The sequence below is a fragment of the Ailuropoda melanoleuca genome, chromosome 11 (genome assembly GCF_002007445.2).
Source record: "Ailuropoda melanoleuca isolate Jingjing chromosome 11, ASM200744v2, whole genome shotgun sequence".
Classification (NCBI taxonomy): domain Eukaryota; kingdom Metazoa; phylum Chordata; class Mammalia; order Carnivora; family Ursidae; genus Ailuropoda; species Ailuropoda melanoleuca.
In genome coordinates, this window is record NC_048228.1 from 88,017,941 (window position 1) to 88,034,791 (window position 16,851).

Sequence of the window (16,851 nt, forward strand, 5' to 3'; positions counted from 1 at the left end):
ATATGTTAAATATAAATCAATAGTAAAAGTGTTAGTGGCTGTGTGTATTTGCATTCAGTATGATTAATTTCCAAAAGAAAAAAAATTATCAGCAGCCAAAACACTTCAAAAATGTAGTTCAGAAATGCAAAGAAGCTTTTACTAGATTAGCCAACCATGTAAAAATAGCATCTTTGAACTATAGATATTTTTGCTTAATATGACAGCTAACTAAGCTTTTTTTAAGTACATTTTTTCTACAGAAACTGAAAAGCTTTTCCAACTCATTTATAGATTGGACATTTTTATATATTCAAAGGGAAATGATGCTTGCTTCCTTACCTCTTCAATTTTAGGTACTTGTACTCCTAAATAAAATGGATTTTATTCAGGTTAATCGCCTTTAGCCAGAGTCTGAACAGTTTCTTGTTAAGTTCTTTCGCTCTAAGGCTTAAACTACTTCTTAGATGTCCCCTTTCATAATTAAGATAAAATCCTCAATTAAAATCCCTTCTGAAAGAGTTGGGGCTTATTGTTACAGTGCCCAGACTATAGAACGTAACCTAATTCACTGTTAGATCTCTAGACTTTATAGTGTAACTGAAAATGTCCAGTAATTCACGTTCATCTGAGTACATTTACCAATTACAAGTTGAACATTTATTTGAGGCTTATTAAGTATGTCCTTTCTTTTAAGGCTCTTACTTCAGAGTCTCTACTCACTTTCCAGTTTCCCTAACCTGTCAATTCTGAAACCATCAGCAATTAACTATTAATTCTCTTGAGGTTTTATTTTTGAGTTTTTCTTAAGAAGGAATAGACATTTGGTAAGTTATATGTTGTGTCTGAACCTTGTCTGAAATATCTGGTCAGTATTTGGAACAAATTACATCACTCATGATTCTTACTGTCTACAACCACTAAATATAAATACAGAGCTCTAAGTATCACTTTTATAATCAAATGCTTACTGGTTTTTCTCATGCTTCCACATATGTATCTGAATTTATCCTATCTTCAATGAACACTTTCTTTTTATGGCAAGTTGTTTGTTGAGTTTTGAAAGCAGAGCATAGGGACCTAAATCATTAGCCATAATTCAGGGAGATCTAAACAAGTGAATCTTTGTAAATTGAATTATAGTATGGCCCTTATGATTATGTTTGTCTCTTAGTACATTGGAACAGCTAAAAGCTTTAGAAAAGTACACAAAGTGTCAATACTATAAATATAATGCTGAAAAATATAATAATGAACCCAGACAATACATAATCCCAAGAGTAAGAATAAATCAAAATGAAATAAAAGATAATTTTCACTAGCAAAAAGTACGCTGACTTTGTAAAAGCTCAGAGTGTCAATTATCNATTGGAACAGCTAAAAGCTTTAGAAAAGTACACAAAGTGTCAATACTATAAATATAATGCTGAAAAATAAATAAATATAATAATGAACCCAGACAATACATAATCCCAATAGTAAGAATAAATCGAAATGAAATAAAAGATAATTTTCACTAGCAAAAAGTACGCTGACTTTGTAAAAGCTCAGAGTGTCAATTATCTTACTTTTCTTTGCATATTTCTTTCATAATAGAAAAATAATATGTAAATTTTATCCTTTTGGAATATTGTATTGTGTGTGCAATTACCATGCATGAAATAATTAAAAGTATTTTTGAACAAAAGGAAAAAGCATATAAGTCTTCATGCATTGTTAAAGTCTTATTTCCTCTATGTAATCATGTTTAGATGTTTTTTCACCATCTTACCTCTTCTTTCTTGCTTACCTATTTTTGGGCTTTTCTCATATCTTGAGAATTAACATGGCGTTTTTCATTATTTCACTCTTCCAATACGGTGAGTCTTTCTCTTCTCTAAGGATCTGCGTAATTCTAAGCATGAAGATAGAATAAATTCTACATAAATTGGCTTAATAAATAAACTTCTACCCAACAGTAATCCAGGGAATATCATATAATAAAATATGGTAAAGGAAGGCCGCTGTCACAGATTAGGTTTCCTGGGAAAATGCTGAAAAATGGTAGTCAATATTTGTGCCATGCTCATCGATATGCCTCATATACTTATTTAGCATTGATATATGTTAAATATAAATAAATAGTAAAAGTGTTAGTGGCCGTGCGTATCTGCATTCAGTATGATTGCACTCAACTTGGACGTTGAGTATGATGGAACTCTGTTCAGTGCCTCATGCCACAGGGATAAGTTGTGATAGTCCCAAAAAAGACTACAACTGATCACTGGGATGGGCTAAAGAGGAGATGACCCTTCAGAGGTTTTCTGAATTGGCAGAGAAGTCTTGTCTTTATACCCCAGCATCTGTCCATCAATGGATGAGGCTTTTCCAGGAACCAGAGTACTTTGTCCTTTGTAAGGTGAACGTCTTCGGTGGAGGCAGTTTCCAAAGTGAGCTCACAGTGAAGAACTGTCGTCCAACAAGGCTTCCCAAGAGCTGAGGGAATAAATCCTGGAGAACTGAAGGTGGTTTCTGGGTAGCACGGCATTCACCATGGGCAGAATGCATAAAAAGATCATCTTGACAGGAAACTAGAAGTTCTTTCAACTTCATGTATGCATAAAATCATAAGCTCAAAGTTTATAGTTACTCTTATTTAAGAAGTGGAAGGGAAAAATATCATCACATAAACAGTTTATGTTCTGTTCCTTCTCCCATTTTTTTGGACCCTCCTTTCCATTATTAGTAAATTCTCTCTCTCGTTCTCTCTCTCTCTCTCTGACTCTTTCTTATAAATAGCCACTTTCCTCATACCCTCTCTCTGAATTCATAATCTCTTCTCCTCCACACTCTCAAATATCTTTCCTTCAAGGTCTTGATGTCAATTAGCAGCCTTGGGGTAAATAATTCCGTAGAAGTGAGGTATGTAATATAATGTGTGTATCTTCCACAACATTAAATTGACAATAACTCTTCACAAAACTGTTTCTGTAAAACGAATGTGTTCCATCTCTATTTATGTCACTTGGACCCTTCGGTCTATCTTATCCTTTACAACCTGTGATTGAAAAAGCACCCCAGTAGTGATTATTTTCCTAATCTTATATGTATCTCATAACCTCTGATTTTACAGATACAAGGGATGAAAGAGCTTAAGTCACTTTTTCAAGGCTGCAAAACTAGTTACTGATCTTTCCATTGTATCTTGATTTTTACTTAGTGTCCCCATGGCTCTCATGGTGCCCAGAGCATAAGCAGTATTTTAGAAATATTGGTCATTGAAAGTAGAAAGAGAGAAAATAAACAACAATGAAAAATAACTTTCAGTAAGAGAATACCAGTCAACAAAGCCAGCAGAAAAGGGAGCTATTCTGTGGTCAAGATTTTAGAATACACATGCTCTTAAAAATTCACAATGTATAAAAGCTTCTGTTAAAGTTGATTTAGAGACTATACAGTAGTCCCCGCTTATGCGTAGTTTGGGTTACTGTGGTCAGTCCTGGTCTGAAGCAAATGGTCCTCCTTCTGTCATATTGTCAGAAGGTCAGTAGTAGCCTAGTGCTACACCACGACATGTAGGTCATCCAGCTCACTTCATCTCATCCTATAGGCATTTTATCATCTCACATCATGAAGGAAGAAGGGTGAGCACAATACAATAAGATATTCTGAGAGAGGCCATATTCACGTGACTTTTATTACAGTATGCTGTTATAATTGATCTATCATTAATTATTGTTGTTAACTCTTACTGTGTCTTATTTATAAGTTAAACTTTTAAACTTATAAATTAAGTATACAGAAGGCTATATGTATAGGAAAAAACATAGTATATATAGTGTTTGGTAGTATTCTCAGTTTCAGGCCTTCACTGGGGGACTTAGAACCTATCCCGTGGGGGTAAAGAATACCCATATATTCTGGATTGTAAGTATCCTTAGCAGTAATTGAGAACTTGCAAGGAAATTAACTGGGCTGGTCATCACAATATCAAGTTTCCATCAATTTTAGGACAAATAAAATAAGTAAATTAGGTAGGAACAGGGAAACATTTCCTGATTTTATCCTTCCCTTTAGAGGGATTATTCTAAGAAAGTGAGAAATAGAGCGTATCTCTGGTCATGTAAACAGGACTAGGTAATTTTAATAATGACTCTAGTAATCTCACAACATCGGTTTGCCTCAGGACCGTATCAATTAAGTGTTGTAATACCACTGAGGTTCAGTTTCTTTCTGGCAGAAAAATGAGGGGCTTTCTCTATGGCCGCTGGGGCTTCCCCGAGTATGAAATCTCTAGCCTTAGAGTTCTCTAAATCTATGACTACCCTTTGCTTGTTTCTATGTGTGTCACTTCTCATATGTGTGTCTTACTTTCTTTATACGCGCTTTTAAGGTTCCCAGTTTATCATACAGTATTTTTTGCAAACTTACACATTCCTTTGGGCACATTTGCTCATAAGTGAAACACATTCATGAGTAAAACATCAGAATTGTACTTTTGAGAATACCCTTATGTTTAGCTTCTGAAATATGACTATATTTGATTATGAAATGCTAAGTCAAACCCTGTAAACAATGTCATGTAAGGCGTATCTATTGTGTTAGCTCTCTGTAATAAGGGGAAAAAAAAAACTGAACTATTCCGAGTAACAAAATACTCTGGCTCTAAGGAATTCACAGAAATATTATGCACCTGGATGTATATTTTACAAAACAGAATAAGATTTTGTTGTTCTTGTGCCATGGATGTGGACTTTTAATTAGAATGGCTTTTACTGATTTTCACAGTTTGCCAGTATAGGGTTTTAAATAAGGAAGAAATTTCATTGCTCCTTGGCTAAATCATTACTTTTATAATCCTCTTTCCCCATTAGCTTTAGTCTTTAATTCTTTGCTAGTTAATCAGAGATCCCCACTTATGATTTTTCTACTATATAATGCTAAAGCAAACATTTATCTTCCACTTGCCAACATATTATACACTTAAGTCTTCATTTAAAAGTAAACACTAGGATAAATACAGTTTGCAAAGATTTTCTAATAGCTTAAGTTAGTTCTGGGTTTCCGTCTTTGGATATTTTCACCTTTTGCTATGATCCTTCAGAGTTATTTCTACTGCTCAAGTCCAAAGAGATTCCTAGTATGTGCTCCAGTGTTAATTTCTGGAAACAGATCCCACAGAGTGCAGAAAGGTCATTTATCGTTACAGAGCGGCAAAGCCTTGAAATGGTCTCCAGTCCTACATGCTTGCTGCAAGTTTTCATCTTCCAGAGTGCACCTTTTGGCATAGCTGTGCTTAAATTTTGAAGTGCTTCTGCATAAATCTACAATATATTTTTTTAAAAAATTATTCTCCCAAAGTAGCCCATGGGGAGAAATACAGCAAACAAACAAGACACTCACTGAAAAGGAGGGCCTGAAATGTAATTGGAAATTGTTTCACGGCAGAGAATTTCATAATTAATTCTCAAGATTACTGCTATGATTATTCAAGTTTTAACCTGTTCTAGCAAAAGTCCTTCCAGGATAATTATAACCTATTTTAAAATAAGTGTCTATTGTATTTTTTAAACTCCAAAATTTTGTTACATTTTGCAGTATGAAATCATGCAAATGATACTACCACTTAGTGGGTAGGTTCCCCTGGCTTTCCAAAGCTTAAATGCTTTCAAACCTCTCAACCTGTTACAAGTCTCTCATCCTTTTCTCTCTTTTACAGAAGGGGTGAAGGTAAGGAAAAAGAATACAGAAACTTCTATAGAGTTGAATATTGTCTTTTCTGAGTTACAATGTTTATCTTCCTCTTTATGAGTTTGTAGCTTAGTAAAGATATCTGAACTTTGAAGTCAGATTGACTTGGTTTTAAATCTCAAATCCTAGCTGTGTAACTTCAGAAAAAGTGTCTTTTTCCTCATGTATGTAAAGGGGAATATCTGGACCTCCCCCATAATACGACTATAACCAGTGCCCGAATTCATGCTCAGGAGCCCACTGCCTTGTTGGCGCATCTCAGTAAATACTGTTTTGCAAGAAGAAGCTCTGTCTGAGCTTTGTGATCTAAGCTCTGAGGTTTGTGAAAAAATGTTTTAATTCTGCTAAATAGTTCAGACAAAAGTTTTGAAATTCTTTAATTATAATAAGAAGCAGCACATATTGAACACTTACTATTTTCCAGGCACCAAAGAATCAGAGAAGAATGTAAAGCCCTTTCTCTCAAGTATTTCAGTGTCTATTAAGGAAGATTTATATATGGATATTTTATAGTATATATTATAAGATATGATATATATTTTATTAAATATGTGTTATATGAGAGATAAACTCTAATTAAAATAAACTTTTTGGGGGCACCTGGGTGGTTCAGTTGGTTAAGCAACTGACTTTTGACTCAGGTCATGATATTGGGATCGCAAAATCGAGTCCCACATCAGGCTCCACGCTAAGCAGGGAACCTGCTTAAGATTCTCTCTTCCTCTCTCTCTGCCCCTCCTTACCTCTCTTGTGCCCTCTCTCTCTGTCTAAAAATTAAAAAAATAAAATAAATAAACAAACAAATAAATAAATAAAAATAAACTTTATTTTTCAGCTTCACAGGCTCATACTAGATTTATTAGTATTGATAGGCATCTTACATCCCATGTATCTGAAGGATAAAGGATATCTCTTCTTGATGATTAATGATTTTCCTTCTTTGATCACCTCAGAAGATTCACAAAAGACCTGAGATTACTGATATGCAGACCATCTACCTATCACAGGTGGGACATAAGTTTATGCTAACACTGATTTCCTTATTATTGTCATTTTAATTTTTTTTTAGTAAATTGAGTTGTATTTTTTCAAAGAAAAATATGTAAATTTGTGAGATATTTCCTACTTAGTATCTTCCGGCTCAATCTAATCTCATCCCTGGACAACCAAATTCACTACCTTTAGTTGTTACNTCCTGTTACTATTTATTTTCAAATAACATCTATGCTTCTGTTTTTTGATTCATCTATTTTAGATATTCCTANAAAATTCACTACCTTTAGTTGTTACTTTTCCTGTTACTATTTATTTTCAAATAACATCTATGCTTCTGTTTTTTGATTCATCTATTTTAGATATTCCTATGTATTTATTTCATCACCTGTTTCGTACTCAGTATGACTTAGCTATCTTATCACTCTCTTCTTTTGTCATTTCTTCAAATATTGACATTTCGCATTCATTCTTACCATGCTGTGACTATGTAATTTTGGTCACTGAAAGTTCAAGTAATCTTTGATGATTATTTTTCTGCTATATAATATTTTATGTCTATAGGATTAAAATTCACCTTTTTGAAATCATTTGCTTGAATTCAGAATTACATATTTCAGTGAACCAATTTATGTATCAGTCATTTTTGATATTTAATTTTCAATTCTCAAATATGAGACAATCTATCAATTTATTTATTCATGTATTCATGTTTGTTTTGTTTTCTTGTGGATTCAATCTGAACTATTTGCTTTTTGGACTGAACAGCAAGTTTTACACCGTGAACTTTCTTGCTTTGTAATGTAGGAAATCTTGGTGCCTAGATACTATTTTTTTCTTTTTCTCGGTTTCCTGAGAATGGGTATATGTTAGATAATTGGTGAGCCTTGTGTATTTGAAAATGTTTTTCTCTCTGAATTTGTGATTAAGAGTTTGGTTAGGTGTAGAATGCTAGGGTGANCCTTTTTCTCGGTTTCCTGAGAATGGGTATATGTTAGATAATTGGTGAGCCTTGTGTATTTGAAAATGTTTTTCTCTCTGAATTTGTGATTAAGAGTTTGGTTAGGTGTAGAATGCTAGGGTGAAAATGATTTCCTCTTTATTTAAAGGCATGGCTCCCTCACCTCCTAGATCCATTGTTGCTGGTGAGTGGTCTAATTTCTGCTCCCCAACTTTTGTTACAGAATTCGTTTATACTTACCAGAATAATTTTTGGTCTTCGATTTATCACTTGTCTTCTGAATTCTTGCAATCCAATAAATAGGCCTGGGCTTTGATTTTTTGTCAATTGGTCTAGCTCCATGAAGGAAAAAGTCATGTTAGTTAATTAGTATTAGACTGCATCAATTAGATGATAAATAGCTTGCCTGTGTTAACAGCTACAGCAATCTCAGGATCAGAGCCCATGAGCATTAACTTCCTCAAGAGATATCAAGTGATATTGCCTTATTTTTGTGGCGGTAACCTTTTTAGATATTTTAATATAAGTCAAAAAGAGGTTCATCAAAAATATTCAGGATGTAAAAAGGTAGAGAGCATGGATGGCCAAAATTACAAGGTGGTACATAGACCTAAAAAAATGCACAAAACAGATATCACAATGACAAGGCAGATTGGGAAGGTGGTATTCCATTCTGTTGCTTCTGTCCCTTTGTGCATATGCTTAATATTTCCAGGGCTTACAAACTATAAGATTTCCCAGAATAACTTTTATTTTGTGTAACAGGTGCATGTAATTCAGTCTTGGTACTTTTGTTTGAGTTCTTAGTTTTGTACCACAGGGATTTAGGCTGCAACAGGCTCAACAGCATTTTACAGCAAAGACACTGCGACTTTGAGGATATCCTCTGGTCACTTCTGTTTGTTTCTATTCTGTAGCTAAATGGCCCTAAAGAGAAGGCTTATATTTGATATTATCTGACCAAATATTTATAGAATAGTGACCTAAGTTGCACTCTTATGGCTCATAGTATCATGTTCTCAGCGTACGGATTTTGATTGCCGCGATTTACTCAAAGCATTTCTGGTGGAAGGGAGAGAGAATGATGACATGAGCAAGTGGCTAATGATTCATCATCTGCTCTCTGGCAGGTCTCTCCATTATTGCTCTTTATAGGAACGTGGACCCAAGATTGATTTTATCTGAGCATTGATCGCCCGTCAGAGATTTTCCATGCCTGTATGCTTTCAAAAGGAAAATTGCAGTCATCCGTTTCTCGAACTCTTTTGTTTTCTGTGGTTCGACTAGTTGAATTAGTGATATACGCCCAAATCTCACTTACAAGAACAACAGGCTACTTTTTCTGTTGTACCCATATCAAGGTTTTAGGCTGCTGATTAGAAGTCTTAAGGTCTTTTAACATAGTTGTACCATACGAGATAGCATCTTTTTTTTTTTTTTTTAAGATTTTATTTATTTATTTGACAGAGAGAGAGAGCCAGTGAAAGAGAGAAAACACAAGCAGGGGGAATGGGAGAGGAAGAAGCAGGCTCCCAGCGAAGGAGCCTGATGTGGGGCTCGATCCCAGGCCCCTGGGATCAGGCCCTGAGCCGAAGGCAGACACTTAACGACTGAACCACCCAGGTGCCCCAAGATACCATCTTTTGAGACTTAGCTCCCGATCTGCCATTTTCTACTACATAGAGCCTCCCGTAGGTGCTTCGTTAAAACTGAAGGTGTTTCAGTTCCAATGGGAGAAAAATTGAAATGTGTGTGTACATGTATGAGACAAATACTATGGAAATAGTGAGGATTGGGAGATAAAGTTCCTGTAACAAATCTCAGCAATCCATCCTGCTTTAAAGAAGAACATGTCCAGAATTGTAATGAATAATTGAGACTTTGCATTTTAAAAAATTGCAATAGTTTTGTTTATGTATTTTACAATAGTTTTAAAATGTAGTTTGAAATTGGAATTTTTGGTTCAGATACACTTTAATCATTACTAGAGTGTCACATTCTGGCACTATCCATCACTGCTTCCTCATAAGCCTGGGAGCACATATGTCTTAAAACACTCCATGTAAACTTTTGATCTGGTCTGTGTCTTATTTTAATAATCATTTCCATCTAGGAAATAATGGGAAAACACATACTCTCCTACTAAATTTTTCTTAAAGTAATTTAAATTATATAAGTAAAATAATTTTTTCTATTTCTCTTAATCAAATATATTTTGACTTGCTTTTAAACAGCACATTGAGGAGTGAGCCCATCATATAATGCATCATAATTGTTTTTTACCCTTCTGAGCTAATTTTTGAATGTTCTTTTTAGACCTCTAAAAAGAACCAAAACCTCCAATCAGTATCTTCCAGATATTGAATGCTTCCTCTGTCTCTCATTTTGCTAATCTCTGTGCTTAAGAATAATAAGTTTTAACTGGAGATCAGTGGAAACAATTAACCTTGAGAAGAAGTATGTAGCACTCTAGTTAATGGAAATATTTTTCACATTTTATTCACATGAATAAGATGACCTTAAAACACATCCTGGTTACCACTGCTCAATAGTAAGAGTTCTATTAAATGACTTTAGGCCACGAAAAAAATCAATTAAATGATCAAAACCTTGTTAGTGGAGAAGTTCCTAATACTAGATTATGCACATTGTCACACTGACGTATGTGGCTTGTGTAAGTTGAAAGACAATAATGATTTTTTTTAATACAGTGTTTAATCCTCTGTGGGCCACAGGATGGTGTTATTAGAGGAAGTGAAATGCATAGTATTAAACACTTAGTGTTTTAAAGGCTGACAGTTTTTGATTAAAAAGTGCTGCTTTTTTAAAAATTCATGTTATTTTAGGCNTTTTAGGGGCTCCTGGGTGGCTCAGTCGTTAAGTGTCTGCCTTCGGCTCAGGGCCTAATCCCAGAGTCCTGGGATCGAGCCCCACATCAGCTGAAGGCAGACTGTTTACCCACTGAGCCACCCAGGCACCCCAAGATAGCTTTTTTGAACTGGACATACTGGATTTTTGTCTGCAATTATTTCTAATTAATAGTGCAATAAAAGATTAGTCTTACCTTAGTGTTATTGCTGGGTGGACTAGGGAGACCCCCTGGGCCTCGAAGCCTCCACCCAGTCCATTCCCTAGATGTCACTGGAGGCTCTTAGTTTTGTCACCAAAAAATTTCAAGGGTGGACCAGACAGTGGTTGTGTGGTGCAAGTGAAGAGTTTATTAGAAGAGAGCACACTCTCGGGGCACCTGGGTAGCGCAGTCGTTAAGCATCTGCCTNGCCTGGGTGGCTCAGTCGTTAAGCGTCTGCCTTCGGCTCAGGGCCTGATCCCAGAGTCCTGGGATCGAGCCCCACATCAGGCTCCTTCACTGGGAGCCTGCTTCTTCCTCTCCCACTNCAGCACACTCTCGGGGCACCTGGGTAGCGCAGTCGTTAAGCATCTGCCTTCGGCTCAGGGCATGATCCCGTTGTTCCAGGACCGAGCCCCACATCGGGCTCCTTCGCTGGGAGCCTGCTTCTTCCTCTCCCACTCCCCCTGCTTGTGTTCCCTCTCTCGCTGGCTGTCTCTCTCTCTCTGTCAAATAAATAAATAAAATCTTTAAAAAAAACTAAAAAATAAAAATAAAAAAATAAATTCATGTTATTTTATTTCATTTTTACATGCTCCCATTTGTTTTTCTGTTTGCTTATTTTATTTTGTTTTGGCTTTTTTTTTTTTTTTCACTGTAGTATCAAATCTCAAGAACTTAGCACACACACAAGTGCTTATTAAAATACTTATTCTTGATCTGGGGTAGCACACTCATCCATCATTATAACAAGTTTCACACCTAAATCATCACCAGTCAAACTAGTTGTTCTCAAACTTTAGCATAAGAATCGCCTNTAAATTCATGTTATTTTATTTCATTTTTACGTGCTCCCATTTGTTTTTCTGGTTGCTTATTTTATTTTGTTTTGGCTTTTTTTTTTTTTCACTGTAGTATCAAATCTCAAGAACTTAGCACACACACAAGTGCTTATTAAAATACTTATTCTTGATCTGGGGTAGCACACTCATCCATCATTATAACAAGTTTCACACCTAAATCATCACCAGTCAAACTAGTTGTTCTCAAACTTTAGCATAAGAATCGCCTGGAGGACTTGTTAAAACAAAACTTGCTGGGCCCACCCCAGAGCTTCTGATTCAGTAAATCTTGGCTATTTGTATTCTTTTTGATTTCCCAAGGGATACCTATGCTAGTAGTGGAGGAATCACACCTCGAAGCACAGTGACTTAGACATCTTCCTATTCCAATTGTACTGAAGGAATCTGCTAAAAGGAGCACACCCGATCCAGATTCATCAAGTCGGTAATTGTGACCCTCCTGCTTGGTTTGGGGGATACGCTGTGCACTCAAAAACATACATGTGGAACTGAACTCCCATGGTGACTGTGCCTACTTCACTGATACATTTGGTTCATTCAATAGATATTGTTGAATATATGATAGCACTTACCATATTACATTATTATTTTAACCTCAATACTCACTAAGTACCTGGAACATTTTAGGAGCTCAGCAAATATTTATAGAATGCATGACTACTACATAACAGAAGTAAAATGCCAAATCAAACATGTTGAAATGACATCAGATGTTTATATTATCCTTCAGAGAGAGGTAATAAATAAAAGTACAAATAGGTTAAAAACTTGCCTAAGTAGCCATGTCTGTTAGGACTTTTGTACTGTAAAAATTAGATACTGAGATGACTTGAAGAACCAGCCTATAAAAATTCGAATTCATGGAAAAAAATCCATAAGTTGACATTTGAACCCTTCAACTGGAAAAAAAAAAAAAAGAAAAGAAAATCAGCTATTCATCCAAAACAAACACCAAAACCCAATACTCTAAGACAGAATAAACATTGTACCATTTTGCCAACTCTTTAATATTACTGCTATATCTTATACATGAAAATATGACATGATTCTGTATTCTGAGGAATGAGAAGGCTTTTGTAATTCAATATTCAGGAAAAAGAAAAGTTGGCATTGAAAAGAGGAGAGCTGCTGTATTTTTTGATTGCAGACGAAATCAGAGAGAGAAAACCTTGCACATCATTAATTGGATAAAATAAATAAGAAAAGATAGAGTAGTAATTTTTGTACTCTATAGGTTTATGTGTTTTATACATATACACATATATCCGACTTTCTATTTCTACATAGTGGCTCATATATTAACACCAAGAGAAAGGCAATCTTATTACCACCATTTTGGGGATGACACAACTGAGGAATTTAGAGATTAGAGATTAATCCCTTGCTCAGAGTCACACTACCAGTAAGGCTTAGGGCTAGGATTTAAATCTAGGCAGGCTGCTTTCATAACCTCTTCCCTTAAAACACTACATCTCCATGCTATGGCCCTGTGTAGATAAGTAGTATCTCGTTTCCAAACAGGCTGAAGCATTACCATCTTTTGGTGTGCTGGAGCATTTGAAATCCAACTCAAATCCTCCTTTTCTCCCTTCCTTCCCTGGACCCTTCTAAAACTCCATGCTTCTGCCAAACTTGGCTTTGTACTATTTTCTCAGCACATTTTCATGCTTCCATGTTCATGCTTCCATCACAACTTCTTTTCCCCTATTGGGGGTCCCTGAGTAGCTCAGATGGTTAAGCATCCAACTAATGATTTCTACTCAAATCGTGATCTCAGGGTCTTGAGATCAAGCCTGGTGTCGGGCTCCCACTCAGCACAGAGTCTGCTTGAGATTCTCACCCTCTGCCCTCCCCCTCCCCCGCTCCCACATGCTCTCTCTCTCTCTAAAATAAGTAAATCTTAAAAAAAAAAAAGTTTTTTTTTCCCCATCATCACTAGCTACCAAAAGCTTCCCCACTCTTCACACTGGCTCATTCTCACCTCCAATTGCCTTTCTCCCCCTTTAGCCCAAGGGCCCTACCTGTTCTCCTTCTGTTATATTCCTTCCTTATGTCACTCAGCATCCCTCATTCGCTTTGTCATTAAAAGTACTGTATAAAATGTAAGAGAAGGATTAATCAAGAATTGAAGTAATTAGTCTGGTTCTTATATGCTAATCCCACTGTGAGGACTGTTTTAATTTAGTCTCTTTCCTTTTCCCACCATGGTTTCTGCCGCGCTCTTAACACTCTTAACCTATTTCAGTCTTACAGTCCTCAATCCAGAGAGATCTTCTGACAGCATTAAAATATACAAAGGTTCCTTGATATTTCACCGAAATTTATAATTCTTAATAAGTCACACAAAACCCTGGGCACAGTTTTAGTCTCATCTCATACTTCTCGGTATTGTTTGCTCCGAATTATGAAACCATTTGCAACTCTTCAAAAGATGCTCTGCCCTTTCTCCTTGATGCCGGGCACAGACTATTCAATTTACTTGAATGTCCTCTTTTTCTCTTTTCTTTCTAACTCTTACAAATTCATTCAGAGTCAGCTAATTTGGAAAGTTTGCCTTCAGTATTTGCAAAATTAGATATAGGCCTATCCTTTCTGTTCCACATCTCTTTAGATTTACTTTCATTAATGTGCATCCAGATTTTAAAATGCATTTAAAACGCATGCATTAAAAATGACATTTTTTTTCCAAATTAACTTTCATCTTGACCTTAAAAGTAATCCATACTACATTGTTGCAAATTTTAAAATTATAGAACGTGTGAGAAAAATATGTTATATCATTAATACAATGAAGCATGGCTGTTCTCATTCTGGTTCTCATTCTGGTTATGCAATTATTCAAAAATATTTCATTTGAAGTCTGTTAGAATGATCTCATGAATGTATTTTGCCCATATTATTGAGTTTTGATTCTCTATTTTTTAAATTAATAATAATAACACTAAGAGAAATTTATGTTGAACATTTACTTTATGCATGGAAGTGTAGGGAAAATATTATGGCAATAATCTCATTTAATTCCCATAATAGTCCTATGAGGCTGGTACTATTCTTTCACATATTTCCTGAAGAAGAAATTAATATGAGACAGATTAAATGGCATAAGCAAGGTCACAGACCAGCAAGTGGGATGTCAAGAGTGAATTTTTTTTTTTTTATTCCAGAGAAGATGTCTTTTTAACACGAAGACCACAGAAGCTTTTGCTTCTTTCTTTCCAATATGCTCTGCAAAATGCTGATTATCTGCTTTACTTGTTAGTCCTGGGATTATGTTTGGCTTGTGTGTTTAGCCCTGCAGCTTTTCCTGACCTGCATGTCCTGTCTGTTCTTTTTTTCTCTCTTCTGTCTAGAATCCTATCTTAACACTGCAGTGATGAAAAACACGATAGATTTAACTGCCTCTAGGGAAAAGAGATACTGTGGATTAGTCTTCAAAGGGAAAACACAACAAATAAACAAAATAAAGTAAAAGTAATCACACTTTGTGAAGTTATATGAAGTTGTATGATGGTACCTTGGCTGAAGAAATACTAGTGTTTTTTTTTTTTAATATAATCGTGAAACAACCAATTACTTCTAAACAGAACATTATACTCTAAATTTTAATTTTTTTCTTGCCTAAGTTGTTGCCTTTTTGAGTCATTATTGTTCAGAACTGACAAAAATAGTAAGCATATAGAACAGCCAAGAATTTCTTATGTTAATCAAGTAATAAATGAACAAACGCATAGGTCATATTTTGCAAGAAAGCCATGCTGGGAACAAGTAGTCTTGCACAATCAAACATAGGCCGTATACAAGAGGTATCTCGTATTGTGCAAAGTCTCCAAAATTCAACACTCAGGATAAATATTTCTTTTTTCAACCATTACTGTATAAAAGATAATCCTTCCAGAATTGAAAGACTATAGTAACCAATTATTCCACGTGTCAAGTTTTATTCTTGGAAAAAGTAGTAAAGAGCCTCTACAAACATGCCCCTGATAACGGGGTCTATCTACTCGCTAATTCACAAAGGCATTACAGAGATCCAGCATGTTAAGTTAGGTTTATGTAAAACACATAATAATCTTGAATATGTAGATATACTTGGCTTATAGAAATGTATGAGTTATAGTTCTTACCTGTTGGGGTCTACCTAAACAGGTGGCATTAATAGAAAAAAACTGTTAGTATTAGAGGTCCCTATTCATTTCCCTAAAGCAAGGCTTCTCAGTCTCAGCAATACTGATGTTTNCCCTATTCATTTCCCTAAAGCAAGGCTTCTCAGTCTCAGCAATACTGATGTTTTGGGCTGGATAATTCTTTGTTGATAATTCTTTGTTGTTGTCTTGTGTGTTGTGGGATGGTTAACAGCATCTCTGGCTTTTACCTACCCTTCTCTAGTTGTGACAAATGAAAATGGTTCTAGACATTGCTAAATGTTCCTGGAGACACAAACCCTCAAACTTTAGGCCATCAAACTCACCCAAAGTATTTGCAAAAACACAGACAGCTAGGCCCCATTTTCAGAAGTTCTGATTCAGTAGGTCTGGGGTGGGACCCCAGTATTTGCATTTGTAACAACCTCTCATTTGATGTGAGTGATGGAACTGCTGGTTAAAGGACCTCACTTCGAGAGCCACCACCCTAAAAAGGAATGCACTGTTGCAAGATGATTTTTAAACTCAAAGAAAGACTTGTCGATTTTCTGGCATGATTATTTATGTGTGTTTTGGTTGGTTTGGTCTTTACAAAATAGAAATGATATTAAATCCAAATCACTGTAAGTCAGTCTTTAAAATTAAACCACTGAGAGTCCCATGTTCCATTAGCTCATGCTACCTTTCTCATCTATAATAAGTGAAGTGAATGCATATGGATGAAACTGAATTAAGCCATACCCTTTTCTAAAGCTTAAGTCACATGAAATTGTGATTCTGCTACAACCATTGAACAATTGTATCTTTAGTTCTTAATTTAAACTGAACATAACCAACTATGTGCCAGGGCTACCAAGTGAACATTGAGAAATAATGCTAAAGGGTATTCCCTGTACAAGCTTTTTCTGAGCATATATAAAACCATAAACTTCTATTGTTTGAATAATTGAAATATAATGCCTCCCAAGTATAAATTATTCTACAACACATGAAAAGTACAAGGGAAGCAAACATCTGAATAATTTAGGCTAATTGGAGGGATAGAGAATGTTTCTAACAGATTACAGCTATCCACTTAAGTGCTCTGATTCTCTTTCTCAATCTGTTTTTGTAATC